The sequence below is a fragment of the Gekko japonicus genome, unplaced genomic scaffold (genome assembly GCF_001447785.1).
Source record: "Gekko japonicus isolate JY-2015 unplaced genomic scaffold, Gekko_japonicus_V1.1 scaffold403, whole genome shotgun sequence".
Taxonomy (NCBI): domain Eukaryota; kingdom Metazoa; phylum Chordata; class Lepidosauria; order Squamata; family Gekkonidae; genus Gekko; species Gekko japonicus.
This window is the reverse complement of record NW_015175368.1, coordinates 850,095-864,782: the sequence shown is the minus strand read 5'-3', so window position 1 is coordinate 864,782 and position 14,688 is coordinate 850,095. Positions and strand designations below refer to the sequence as shown.

The 14,688-nt window shown below is 41.9% G+C and overlaps 1 pseudogene; it reads left to right on the top strand.

Moving 5' to 3' along the window:
- Positions 1-270: 270 nt before the first annotated feature.
- On the top strand, positions 271-14,471 carry LOC107122383 (annotated as a pseudogene).
- Positions 14,472-14,688: the final 217 nt, after the last annotated feature.

Here is a 14,688-nt window from a genome sequence, read left to right as displayed (position 1 = left end):
CAGATGCTTTTTCCTGGATGGACCCGGGGGTACTGGCAAAACTTATCTTTACCACACCATAATCACGACCATCTCAGAACAAAATGGAACAGTTTTGCCTGTAGCATCTACTGGCATTGCTGCTAACCTGTTCTCTGGCGGAAAAACCTTCTATAACCTATTCAAAATAACTCCACCTCTAAGTGAAACTACACTTTCAATGTAAAGCTAAACTCTCCTGAAGCTGGTGTCATCCGCACGGCGAAAGCCATTATTTGGGATGAAGCCACGATGGCATCTGCTGCGGCTCTAACACCTGTTGACCGTATTCTCAAGAACATCATGCAGAATGAGAGGCCTTTTGGCGGAAAACTACTAATACTTGGAGGAGACTTTCGACAAACACTTCCAGTAGTAAGACATGGGGAGAGAGTGCGGACCATTGAGGCTACCATCAAATATCACCCACTGTGGGATGAGTTTCAAGTTCTAACACTAAGCGATAATGTACGATCCACAGATCCATCTTTCAGTGAGTGGCTTCTGCATCTTGGAAATGGGAACCATGACACAAGTCATGGCCTGGGACCTGACTACGTGGAGATTCCACAACATATACTACATCATGACAACATTGCCACAGAAATCTTTGGAGACAGTTTAGAAGCCACAAATTCCCCATCCTTTTCAAAGAGGGCTATTCTCTGCCCCACCAACTCTGACGTTGAATTGTTGAATGACAGTGTCCATGCCCTACTTCAGGGAATCGAGACCACATACTTAAGCTCAGATTCCATTGTCTCCGATGATGCAGCTCCTGATGACCAGTACTACCCAATTGAATTTTTGCATTCACTCACCCCTTCAGGAATTCCTCTCCATATTTTGGACGTGAAGGTTGGAGCAATAGTAATGCTTCTAAGAAATATAAATACACAAAAAGGCCTATGCAATGGGACAAGACTGGTGCTCACTGACCTTAAACCCAATTTGATCATTGCGCGAGTGCTTACTGGGTCTGCAAAAGGACAGATGCTGTTTATCCCACGTATAGACATTGCCCCCACAGATGTCGACCTTCCCTTTACGTTGCGAAGAAGACAATTTCCTATTAAGCTAGCCTTCACCATGACAATAAACAAATCACAAGGTCAAACTCTGGAAAAAGTTGGTGTCTACTTGCAAAATCCAGTTTTTTTCGCATGGCCAGCTGTATGTTGCTTTCTCAAGGGTACGTTGCTTTCAAGATCTCAGAGTGCGTGTCATTGACGGCCCCCAACACGGGAGACTCCTACCATCCTGTGAGAGAGTCTTCACTAAAAATATTGTCTACAAGGAAATCCTGCATTCCCCATAATCACTACAGTACATCTCTCCTACAAATCCCACTCAGACACTATAAACCAAACATTTCCGCTTATTTCCAAAACTTCCTCCTTCTCATTCCAGCATGACCTACTCAGCCTTACGTCAAAACCACTCACTTTCATTCCCACTGCCCCTAAAACCTCTACTCTAATAGGGTGGCCAGTGCAACCAGAACGAAATTGAATGATATGGACATCCAACAAACAATGGCTTCACGGACTGCCCAGTTGATGACACTACTCCATGGACCCCTGTTCGCTACATTTCACAGCCCACAATGTCTGACCTTGGACACCGGCAACTGAGATACATTAGGTATGTGAGCCTTCTACTCTTTAGCATGCAAATTTATGGTTGATCACAATGTATTAATGACTACGGGAGACTTACACTATCATTCCCTGTGTTTACCAGTTCTTACAAATGAATTACTTGCTTACATTTCTCTAAAAGGGATGTTACGGATATATATTGAGTTACATAGCTTTCTATAATTTTCCAATAAAAATCCTTCAGACAAATTTGACCATTCGCTATCATGTTTGTGTCTTTCAGTAACACACTGCTAATATTTACTTTACCTCCTTCCAGCCAATGCATTCGTTACAGATCTCATCTTTCTAGATCCCGTTGTATTGCTTACACAACGGGCTTTACTGCTAGTTCCTAATAAGATGAGTTAGGGAATGTCTGTTGGCTGACTGATATATTGATGCTACTGCATCTTACCCACACACATATTTGATCAAACAAACAAGCAAGAGGGAGACTAGTTAGTCAGGGTGTTTGTTATTTTCTTCCATGTAACCCTTCCTAATCTTTTAAGTAAATTTAATTTTTTTTCTTACATGATAAACACACGGGTTTGTGTCTGCATTATTTTTCCGCTAGATATAATCACTCTGCTAAGCAAATCCAACAGGTAGGAATAAGAGATGGCCACACAAGAGGCTGGGTCAGGGAAAACTTTTCCATACACATGGCAGCCATCCCAGCTTTACTTTAATCTTTCCTAAAACTTTTGAGCAGAGTAAGTTTGAGAAAGAGCAGAGAAAAAAATAAGGAAAACCCAGGAAATGCACCATGATGCTGTGGGGAAGCAATAAAAAAAACCCTCTTCCCAGCAGCTTTGACCCTGGAATACATACTTATGTGGAAGTCTCCATTCATTCACTGTAGTTATGTTCTCATCCGATATATTTGCTGATGGTTTTGGCCAGATCAGCACAACTTGTGACATCACCACCTCAAGCACAACTTACCAGCCAAGTACTGCAGTCTGTCAATGCTTGATAACATCCCCTGCCAGTGCCACTCTCTTTTCCCATCCTAAATAGGCAGTGGATTCAGGAGGTTGGTGGGCCATACATTAGGCAGGCCTGTTGCAGTGGGTACTTTTCACACCAGGAAGTCTATATGCCAACAATAGCTAGTGTTCCGGGTATATCTAGAGAGGTCAACATCCCCTTGATAAGTAATAAACCGAGAGTGGTAAATGCCCCACTTCTAAATTTTATAGAGTTATAGTGTTCCTGAAATTTCAGTTTTTCTTACAACTCCTCTAAAAAGTATTCAGTGGATAATCCAGGAAATAATATACATGTTCGAGTTGCATTGAAATTAATGGTATTCCATTGGTCGCAGTGGAATTTAAGCACACCCTGCTACTGTTGGCTTCTGCACATTATTAGGGCACTGCAAAGTGCCTATCAGTGTGACAGTTCACATCTGTGAAGCTGGAGCATGTCCACAAGAAGCTCCTTCCTTACTTTTCCTTAGCAGGGGGATGAGGGTGCCAAGGTATTTCTGACACATTCCCGCAATCTCTATCCAATATTTATTATGGGAAGAGATTTTCTTCCCCTTCCCGGGAAAGTCCTCTGTGCCCCCTGAAAAACCACTTGACATTTGTTACAGGAGCAAGAAATCACTAGTAATTACTCTCCTGTAATATAGAGCAAGCTCAGGAAAGGACATAAAAATCTGTTCTAAGCAGGGTGGAAAGGTGCCATAGAAGTGTTTTAAATTAAAATAAATACATTATTATTTGCAAGATTTCAGGGGAATACTTTCTGCTTTCCCTTTTTTGCTGGACCTTCACCTCATCCCATGTTGATCTTTAGATCCTTACAATTTGTAGGAGGAGTTTTTCAGGTGGATGCATGGGGTTACACTAGAAAGGCAGCAGAAACACTTTCCATGGATCCACTCTGTTTGTGAAAGTGTTTAATGCAACCCTATATTGGCGTACCAGTCCTACTTCCAAGAAGCTGAAAGAGGTACTAGTCTCACAAGGAGAAGGCCATTCTGAGAGAAGGTGATTTACTTAGGGATATCTAGAGATTTCCATAGCAGAGATTCACCAAACCCAGAATTCTAGCCAATTATGCTAGCTCACCATTAGCTCAAGCAGGGAGTCATCATCAGCTTAAGAAAGGAACAAGCAGAGTTTCCATGAATTGAAAGAACAGCTTTCATTACTCATTAGCCTCACCTTCCTTCAGCTCTTGAGTTGTATACCCAATTAGGTCATAATATAAAAGATAGCATTTAACCCACTGTTCGTATGTAAAATTACTTACAAGTAAGTTCCAGGCACATCAGTGAGACTCCTTCAGAGTAAATGTGCTCAGGAATGAAATGCTATATAGAAAAGCAGCATAATGTATGGATTATCTCACAGAGTTCGGATATCATCAGATCAGCTCACTTCAGGGCAAGGTAGTAAAACAATTCTGGGAAACTTGGAAGTGTGGCAGGAATGGATAATGAGAAGCTCCCAATAATTATTTCTTCCTTTCAGGTGTTTCGGAACTTTGGGCAGCAGTATGCTGTTAGACAATATGATACAAAGTTTAAAAAAAGGTAAGCTAAAATAAGTTTACTTTCTTAGCTACTCATTAAAAATAAATGACATTAAAGATCTTCTTCTTCCAGACACAATTGAGAAAAGATTGAAAAGTAAATAGGATTCCATGAAGTTAATGTCACAAGCTGGAGACAGGCCCAAATATCTGGTGTATCGATATTCAGAATGGGTAAAAGAAAACCAGGACTCAAAATGAAAATATTTTTTTGCCTGCTGAATTTTACATTATTGTTTCCTGTTATCCATTACAATATGAAAACATGGTGCAGCTATGCTTTGCTAAACAATTCAACTATTTATGCATGCTACTGATTGTGCATGTGGGTACAGAGAGGCTTTGCCCTCTAACTAGAATGAAAACAATATGAGGAGGACCAATTTTGTGTCAACATATTCAAGTGCTATATATAATGTATATTTCTGTAGTATGAAACATAAGTATGTGGAAGCTGAAGGAAATGCTATATTTACAGTCCAGATCAGAACAAAGATGGGATTTCCTTCCTTCTCTTGGAAAGAGTAGTCTTTCAATGAAGTCAGAACATTAGAGATTTACACTCAACCCTATCTTTTTAAACAGACTTTTAATTAAGTTGCATCATATTTAATTTTTTTACTCCAGACCTGCTTCCAGGATAGGATGAACTCAAGAATGTCAGTACAAGAGGCAATCATGACCACTAGAGCCATGGATTGATTTGCCCCAGTCCAATTTCAAAGGAAACTCGAGGCTGGATTGGCTGGCAAGGTTGCAGCCATCCAATGGGAAAGCAGGCAAGGATGGTTAATTACTCTTCCTTCACCTCCTGCTTAAGTTTTTACTGCTTGCTGCCAAGGAGAGGGGAGCGTGCTGGGGCTGGGTTTTCCTTGAATTAATTGAGCCAAGCAAGCTTTCAGTCATGTGTGGGTTTCAAAGGTCAGAGGAGCGATTTCATTTGTTTGTTAGGGTGCATGTTAACCCCTCCCTTCTGATTCCCACCTCAATCCTGTGTTTTGGGATTAATTTTCACTGACACATTTACCAATTGCACACTGCCTTTACTTCTAGACTCATTTCCTTGGGTGCAGTCTTTTTAGGTCCCGTTCACACGAGGCGATTTGGCCCGGGAGCGGGACAGTTCGGGGGCGGGTCAAACCGGCGCGATCACACCACAACATCTGTAAAGCGCCGTGATTCCATCCCCGAACTGGCCCTTTCCCGGGAAACTGTGCCTCAAACTGAACCACCTACCTCGTTGGTTCAAGTGGATGCGGCGCTTCTAACCGGGCGTTTGATCGCCAGCACGTCCTTGCGCCGGCACAACCCCGGGCCGGAGCCGAACTGCGCATGCTCCGACATGCGCAGTTCGGCCGGCTCCCGGTTAGGGCCGTGTTTTCTCCCCGGCGTTTGATCACGCCGGGGAGAAAAGGCGGCTCGGCCGGGGGATCCGGGGGATCCCGCCGCGCCGTGTCAACGTTGGTGCGGCTTTTAAAAGCCGCGCCTTAAGAGGCTTTTCCCCTGCCGTGTGGCAGGGGCCTTAGTTTGCTAGCATTTAGCACATACACCCTGAAAGTATCTCTCTGTTCCCATTTGTTTTAATTTTACCGGGCTGGAAAGGTTATTTTGGGTGCTGGTTTGAGTACACAGCCAATTTTGGATAGTGTATTTTAAAATTTAGAAAAAAGAAGAGGGTGCTCTGATTGGGGATTGGCAATCGGGGACATTGCTTTATTTTTACTGGCTTGTGCTTGGGCATTTGTTCAGTTAGTTGATAGTAGTGTGTGGGGATGTGATTCCTTCGACTGTTTAAAGGGCAATTACATTTGTTTCAGCCTGGAGGCTGGTTGTTGGGGCCCTGGAGGGCAACTAGCTACTTTAAATTTAGTATTTTTCCTAATTGAAAATAAATTGGGGGTTTGGTGCCATGCATGAAATGGCGAATGCCATAAGCTGAGGCTTCTGACTCCATACCTAAACTGACCATTTATTTAAGCAACACTGATAAAAACTAGCTATGGGAATGCTGGGGGAAGGAAAAACAAAGCACCCAATCAACCACTTCCATGGTAAAATCATATTTTCCGTCTGAAGACTCAAATAATCCGTTGACTCTGGTAAGAGCCCCAAGATGGTGGCGCCTACTCTGAAGAAAGCTAAATTAACCAAACAAGACCTCTTAGACTCATTAGAGACACTGGAACTTAACATTGCCAAGAAAATGAAAAAAAAATACATGAACCCAAAATCTAACCAACTCAAAGATATAAAAGAAACTCTGGCAACAGTCTTGCAAACAGCAGATTCAGCCTAGGACTAACCTTGCAAGAGGAGTTGCAACACCAACAACTTTTCGAGGCACAGTGCACAGAACAATTAATGGAACTAGACAATAGATTGAGATCTAATAATTTAAAATGTAGAGGCTTCAAAGAAAAGGAAGAAAACTACAGATTTGGAAGTTTTTATTTCTTCATGGCTTGCAACAGCTTTGAAATTAGATGGCGTCACTCCAATTATTGTGCAAATTTACAGTTGGGTCCTCCAAACTCGCCACATTCCAGCTCCCATGAGATGTTTGGATGAACTTTCTAAATTACTGAACAAAGGGAAGAAAAATACTCCAAGAAGCAAGAAACCATGAATACCTATGTTTCCAAGAGAAAAAAAACAACCCCAGGTCTTCCAAGACCTCTCTGCAGAGACTTTAAGAAGACAACTGAAATCAATAACTACAATTCTAACAAAATTCAATGTTAAATACAGATGGCCTCTGTCAAATAAGGTTCCCCCTGCCCAACCCGATCTGAAGACCCTCTTTGCCAAGATGTTGGCTAGCTGGTGCTTGGGGTCTAGTGTCCTGGCCCCACTGGTGGACCTCCTGATTGCACCTGGTATTTTTGGCCACTGTGTGACAGAGTGTTGGACTGACTAGGCCATTGGCCTGATCTAACATTGGCTGATGTTCGTATGAATTACCGAAGGTGTTAAAGGAACCTGTGCAACTTTAATCTGGGTAGGCTACCACCAGTCCTTCTCTGTCCCTCCAGTCAGGAGCCAAATTACAAAGTCCTGACCTTAACAGGATTAACTAGGGAATCCTCCCTGCAAGGTTGGCTCACAGTAGAAAACCCACCAAAGTTACTATTATGGGCAGTGAACTGCCAGTCTTGGCACTAGATTTCTTACTGTAGCTGCAGAGACAAAGAAGCAGAATTTGGTATTTCAAATATATTTTATTAAAGTGAAAACATTATTAAAAGTGCAAAGGTTACTTAGAATACTGTGAGGAAGAAAAACAATACAACTAGTTATTAAAAAGCTAACTAGATACTTTTAAAACATTGGTTCACAAAAGATAAGGTGTTATCCATTCAATTGTTCTGGGCCCAAAAAACAAGTACTCTCAAGAGTCCCAAAAGTCAGGCTGATTGGCTTCAGCAACAAAGTTTCAAGATGGCCAAAAGTGAGCAAGGCAATGCCACATGTCAGCATAACATGTAAGCACCATCAAGCCCCCTGAATAGGTTTCAAGGCAGGTAAGTTATGTTTTGAATCCTGGATTGATCAGGGTTCAAGCAATGTCCTACAGTTACAGGTAGGCCAATCAGTAGCAGGATGATTTCATTGGTTCTTTGGTCATGTCAGAAGAGCAGTGGCGTGATCTGCAGTGCACCCCACTCCCCCTCTCACAGGATGTAATTGAAATTGAATGTTAATTGGAGAGCCAAAGCTGGAGAGAAGAACATGCTATCTTGCAGGTGCAAGGCCATTCCACCCTCTCTCAGCAAGTCTGTGTGAAACTCTGGAGACATGGAGACAAACAACTTAGCAAACTCAGGCCGCAGCCAGACTGAACCAAACTGTTGGAAAAGAACTCCATTTTGAGTGAACCAAAGTTCTAGACAGGCTCTTTCCTCATCCAAACTATTGGTTTTCCACAATGGATCTTTATTGCAAGCCAGCGATCTGGTTGAAGGCAAGACACTTCTTAAATTGCTTAATCTAGAAATCCCTCCAGACTCTCCTAGGCTGCAATTATATGCACCTTTAGATCCAGCATAGCTGTGAATACCTGATGGATCTAAAGGGCATGATCAGACAGCAACATCTGGGAAAGTAAGACCTATCTTTAAAAAAAATGAAGTTGATCTGGTGGACACCAGATCAACTTCATTTTTTTAAAAGATAGGTCTTACTTCATTACTGCTCTACTAAACTAATGCTTTGATTTCACAATGGTGCTGCTATATCACTGAAGTGCTATATTGGTTTAGCATTATAGCGCTCAACTTAGTACATTCAAAAACAAATTCTGAGGAAGATCACATGGCAAAAAATGGTAAGAAAAAAGTGGCACTGTTCAAAAGGACCATAGTGCTTCAGAGACAGTTCATTAATGGAAGGAAATTTGCTGTATGAAACTCCCATCCCTGTTTCGCTCTATTCCAAATTGAGTCACAACAAATAACATCTGGTTTAGAATGGTAATGTAAAAAGGGCCATAATTACATAAAATTCAAATTTAATCAAGTAGAAAGATCATTTGTATTAGCAGTAATTGATCATAGTGTAGCAGAAGAAAAGAGTAAGAGTCCAGTAGCACCTTAAAGACTAACAAAATTAGTGGTAGGGTATGAGCTTTCATAGTCACTGCTCACTTCTTCAGATACAGCTAGAATGTGAGTCTATCTGTCCTATATATTGGAAAGTGGAGTGATTTCATATGTAAAATGACATTAACAGTCTAATGACAATAGAAGGTACAAGAAGGGGGACCCGCGATACTTGCGGGGGGGGAGTATTCTCCACAGCTCCCGGCCTGCAGAAGCAGGAGCTCTGCAGGAGCAGGAAGTGGCAGCAGGTGAGCCCAGCAGGTGGACCCATGAGGCCCTCCAAGCCTTCTCTCCCCCCCAACCCGGCACCGGTTGCAGCGAGGCCTGAGCGGCTCACAGCCACTGGCTCGCCAAGCCCTCTCCCGCCCCCCTCCCTGGCAGCGGTGGTGGCGAGGAGCCCTGAAGTTCACCAAGCCTCCCCCCCAGTGGCGGAGAGGCCTGAGTGGCTCACAGCTGCTGGCCCGCCAAGGCTTCTCCCCCCCCCACAGCGGTGGTGAGACAGTTGCCAGGGCATTCTCTGCACATGTGCAGGGAACACTCTTTTACTTTTGGGGGGATTTAAATATCCCCCGTATATTTTTTTCAACTTTTTAGATTTTTCTGCACACCTGGGGACTGCTCCAAGTATGCAGGGAAATCTCTCTGCCCCCCAAGTGCCCCTGATGTGTGGATTTAGATATCCGCACAGAGGGAGCAACTTGGTTATTAGATATATAGATGATAGGATTAGGTGTGATATGAAGAGAGGTAGTAGGTGTAGAGAAATCAGCATTGGCAATGAGACAGGAAATACAGGTCATGATTCAATGCAGGTGGATGCATAGTCTTGAGCTTCGTTATCAGTTGCAATTCAGCAATCTCTCTTTCTAATCTCCTTTTGAAATTCCTTTGTAAGATAACTGCTACTTTTAGGCCAGCAACTGAATGTCCTGAAAAGTTAAAATGTTTCCCCACTAGTTTTTGAATGTTGTGGTTTCTGATTTCATATTTATGTCCATTAATTCTTTGTGGATGGGACTGACTTGTTTGTCCAATGTAGAGAGTAGAAGGGCATCACTGACATGTGATGGCATAAATCACATTAGAGGATGAGCAGGAATAGGACCTGAGATGGTATGGTTGATGTTCCTGCATCCAGTGATGGTATTGCTGGGATCTATATGAGAGCAAAGCTGGCATCTTGGTTTGTTGCAGGCCTTGATACCAGAGTTCATGTTGTTACTGTTAAGTAGTTTATCATTGTGGGTAAGAAGTTGTTTTAGGTTAGCAGGCTGTCTATAAACAAGAAGAGGTTGACCCCCAGTGGTAATAATGTAATTTCACTAGTTTTGTGAAACTGATTAACACCTATAATGTTTTAGAAGTCCCCAGTCCTCATTGAAGCTTTGAGAAATGTAGTCTAAATTAACCTAAATTAATCTCTAGTTTTGTTAATATGACCTCCAGTTGTTAATATGACTAACATATTTACTCTGCCTTTTAAGAAGGACTGTGTGTTCCATTTAGTGCTATAGAGATATTGACCAGTTATTGATTCTTATATTTTCAAATGGAGGTTGCTGTGTTTTCCTTCTTCATCCTTAAGGACTAAGCTGCAACTGATAACAGCTCTAATCAAGCCTGCAGTATATCCAACACAAGATACAGACAAGAAAACTTAAGGCCTGACAAAAAACAACAACAACACCCCAACAACCAGCTTGCCTGCATTTTGTGATATTTTGTCTGGCTTTAAATAAACAATATTTACATGGGTTATTAATTTTACTTTTTACTAATTTTGTCAGCTGCAATCTCAGTTAATATTATGTTAGTCTATTCTATAAAATATTAAAACTGTTGTTCACTTTATTGCGATTCACTATTTTGTGGGGTCACAACAAATCTTTTGTGAGGTTGGAAAACATGGTCTAAAACTGGCAATGCAAGAGAAGGATATCAGTCAGGAAACAGATTCAGATTGTAAGGACCTTGATAAATTGAAGATTTTTAAGGCATCTGATGGACCATAAAGAGGTGTTCATACAGAAATTGGAGAAAAGCTTCAGGTGAAAATGCTTCTAAATCCTGTATATGTCCTGGGTCTGACAGCTCCTTTATTGCCTGGGGATTAGTTTTGTCAGTACTTCGGGATGCCTCAAAGCCAGCTGGCTTCTTCTGGTTGGCTGCTCTGCCCCCTCTGCAGTCAATGAAGTCTCACACTTCATTTGATATAAGGTGGGAGCAAAGGCAACAGTTCAACTTATGTTGTCTTTGATAAAATTCCTCACAACTCATCAAAAATTTGGGAGTTTCCAAAATTCCTTATTTATCAAAATAATTCCTGTTATTGGGAAGGAATATAGCAAATAAGAACAATGTTTTCCTTTAAGAAGAGGCCAATATTATAAGGAGGGGGGGGAATCTTATAATCCCTTACAAACCACTTTATTGTGGCAACTGAGAGAAATCAGCATGTGTACAAAGAGGACGATGGATTGACACACTATAACTGGGAAGGCAGATTAAGAATTTCATGAGCAGCTCCAAAGAATTAAAGAGTTGATCCGGCAGCAAAAACTATATGTAGAATCCTCCAATTTCCAGCACATTGTGCTTTAGGATACTTGGAAACGAAGGTTTGTTTCAAGCACAGTGGTCATTAAACAAAATAAATTAATCTCTTACATGGTTTGTCTGGAATGCCAGTAGTGATGTATTTCAATTGTATTTCTGCCCACTCAGAGTTGCTCCAAGATATAGATTAAAAAAAAAAAGTGATCCCAAGAAACACATTTCAGGGCAATCTCCTTTGAAAGTGGAATTTGGATCTTACATTCATCACGAACTAGTGTTTTGCAAAAGTTACAAGTTACACTAGAAACCAATTACAGGGGAGACTGGCCTTCTACCTTTTGCATAAGACTTTCTCCACTGCATGATCTCAAGCTGTGGGGGATGACTTATCTTCAAAGAGTCTTTGTTCCCAGGTAGTACTTGTTGGCTGCTTTCATATTATGCTGTGCTATGTAAGAGGAAACCACACTAAGAGAATAAAATGAGAATATACTATAATTCCTGCTAATCAGAACTGGCAGACTTAAGTTCTAATACAGTGAAAATGACAGAAATTGCAACTAATTAATCTTAAAGGAAATAAACACAAGCATAACCTAGTCTCTATGACTGACTGTCATGTTGCAAGATTACAAGTTTACAAAACAGCCAGTGTGGTGTAGTGGTTTGAGTGTTGGACTAGGATTTGGGATATCCAGGTTTGATTCCCTGCTCTGCCATAGAAGCTCATTGGGTGACCCTGAGCCAGTCACACAATCTCAGCCTTGTCTACCTCACAGGGTTGTTGTGAGGGTACATTGGAGGAGAAAAGAATTATGGGAGAACTTTGGGTCCCTACTGGGGAGAAAGACCAGGTATAAATGAGGTAAATAAAATAAATATATTACTGTAGTCCAGATTTTTGTGGAGCACAAGTCTAGGGAATTACTTCATAGTTTGCTTATTTATTTATATTTTAAATTTATGAATCACTCAGTCCCTGCATAGACAGGGTTCTGGGTGATGTACGACAAAAATTAAAAACATCAAACAAGAAACATTAAAATTAATAAATAACATTTCTTACATTCTTAAAATAATCTCAGAGTTTCTAATCTGTGTTTAAACCCATTCCAGACTGTGGTCCTTTCCACATTTGCCTGCCACTCTGGATTTTCTGTGGCTGATTTCGCACTAGAGCTGCCTTGATGTTGCGCCGCCGTTTACCCCGATACTATTGGTCAATTTCACTCCCGAAGCCGCGGGGCTGCATTTGACCCGCGGCTTCGCCCGATTTCCTCCGCAGTTTCATGATCCTCAAAAAACAGGATTACGAAACTGCGGGGGAAATCGGGCGAAGCCACGAGTCAAAATGCATCCCCGCAGCTTTGGGTATGAAATTGACCAATAGTATCGGGGCAAACGGCGGCGCAACATCGAGGCAGCTCTAGTGCGAAATCAGCCTTAGTGTTTGAGTCAAGGCAATTTAAGTCCATGGCAAAACAGCATTCAAATAACCCGCTGATGACTGAAGGGAGGTAATGTAATGCAGAATGGGGGAAAAACCCAGAATAAAAAAAAGGTTGAACTTGATGTTAGTGCAGAATGGGGGTGGACACCTGGATTAAAAAGAAGGTTGAATTAGATTTTAGTGCAGAATTGCTTGGAGGACACTGCGGTGAACATGGATTAAAAGGAGATTACAGAAAGGACCTGTGTTACCACCTCATAGGCGGGGTAAGAATGGAGGCTAAAATGGGAGAGATGATAGAAAAGGGGGGATTGTTCTATGGATTACAAGAAGTTGATTTATGTAAAGTGCTTTGCACCCTCTCAACACATTAGTAAGTACTATTGTCTATGGTATATTCATTTATGCCGTTGTTCTGACTTCCTTTTCATCTTGTGATTGTGTAGCAGTGGTTTGCCTGGAGAGTTGCTTTAATTACAGGATCAGAAACAACAAGTTGAATAAAACTCCATGCAGATGCTGCTATCCCTGTTGGCACAAATCATATTGGGGGCACACTGATTTCTGGCACCCCTCCCCCCCATCAAATGCTCAAGACACCCAAAACTAGCAGTGGCCATCTTTTTCTCAAGGCCATCTTTTTTACACAGTGACATGGCTTGTATAGCTCAAGGTACAAAATCTATACCACAGTGTAATGAATTTAATCAGTTTTTTGATCTATTACCCATGTTTGAGTATGAATATTTATTGCAAGAACAAAATGCCTTGGAGTTTCCTGGAATTTGAATTGTTTTATTGTAGAAAATTTCCCAAGAGTTCAGTTATTGGCTCTTTTTAAATATTATTTTAATGTTTTTGATACTCAGTGACAGCCCCAAGTTTTTTTGCCCACTAGGCAAGGATACATTCTGGCGCCCCCCCCCCCGGTGTGGGATGGGAGGGGGTGGGTGCCAGAGCTGCAGTGGGCAGACCAAGGGGGCAAGCTGCAGATGCATATGGGGGGCAGGATCGCTTGAGGGGAGGGGAAGGGGGCCTGTTCTAGGCTGCAAAAGGAGCTCCAAAGAGACCACGGGGGTGGCAGAGGATGAGCGGCACTTTCTCGTCATCCTGGGCTGTTCCCCACGCCTGTCCCCCTGCCTCCTTCTCTTTCTGTCTGGGGTGCTTCAAAGAGGGGATGGAGCAAGAAGCCGGCAAGGAAGGTTTCCTGTGCGGGGCGAGGAGGGGACGAGGCCAGACAGAATGGCGCCCTCGTTGAGCCGTCGCCCTAGGCGACAGTCTAAAATTTAACAATAATGGGCCAGCCCCATTGATACCTCTTTGGCTCTTGTGTTAGACCTTCAGTGTAATATATAGATATATGGACACCTTATTTAAAGACTAACAAAGCAACTAGCGTAGATATCAAGGTTGTTAGTATTTTGCTGAAAGAAATATTTATTCTCACAAGGCATATGAAAATGACTGTCATGATACGTAGGAGAATAAATAAATTATTTTGTACTTAACACAGACTTTCACAACTTTCCTCCTCTTTTGTTTAGGTATGAGCATTATGCCAAAACCAAATGCTACGTACTTTGCAACAAGCCTACAAGATGCAAAGTAGGTGGTGGATATGCCATTTGTACAAATGTAATAATGCCTTTTGAATAGAAAGCATTGAGAGTGGGAGGTCAGATCAGCAAAGTGAAATAAAACAGGTGTAAAATCTATACATGATAGTTTGCCAAGCAAGGATGTAGGACCTACAGGGATTCCCACAGGAATCAATCCTCCCTTATTCTTTCTTCTTCAATGTCAGATTACAGAGACCAGTACACACAATGAGTTGTGTGCTGTGCTGTGCTGATCAAGTTAATTGTGATCCATA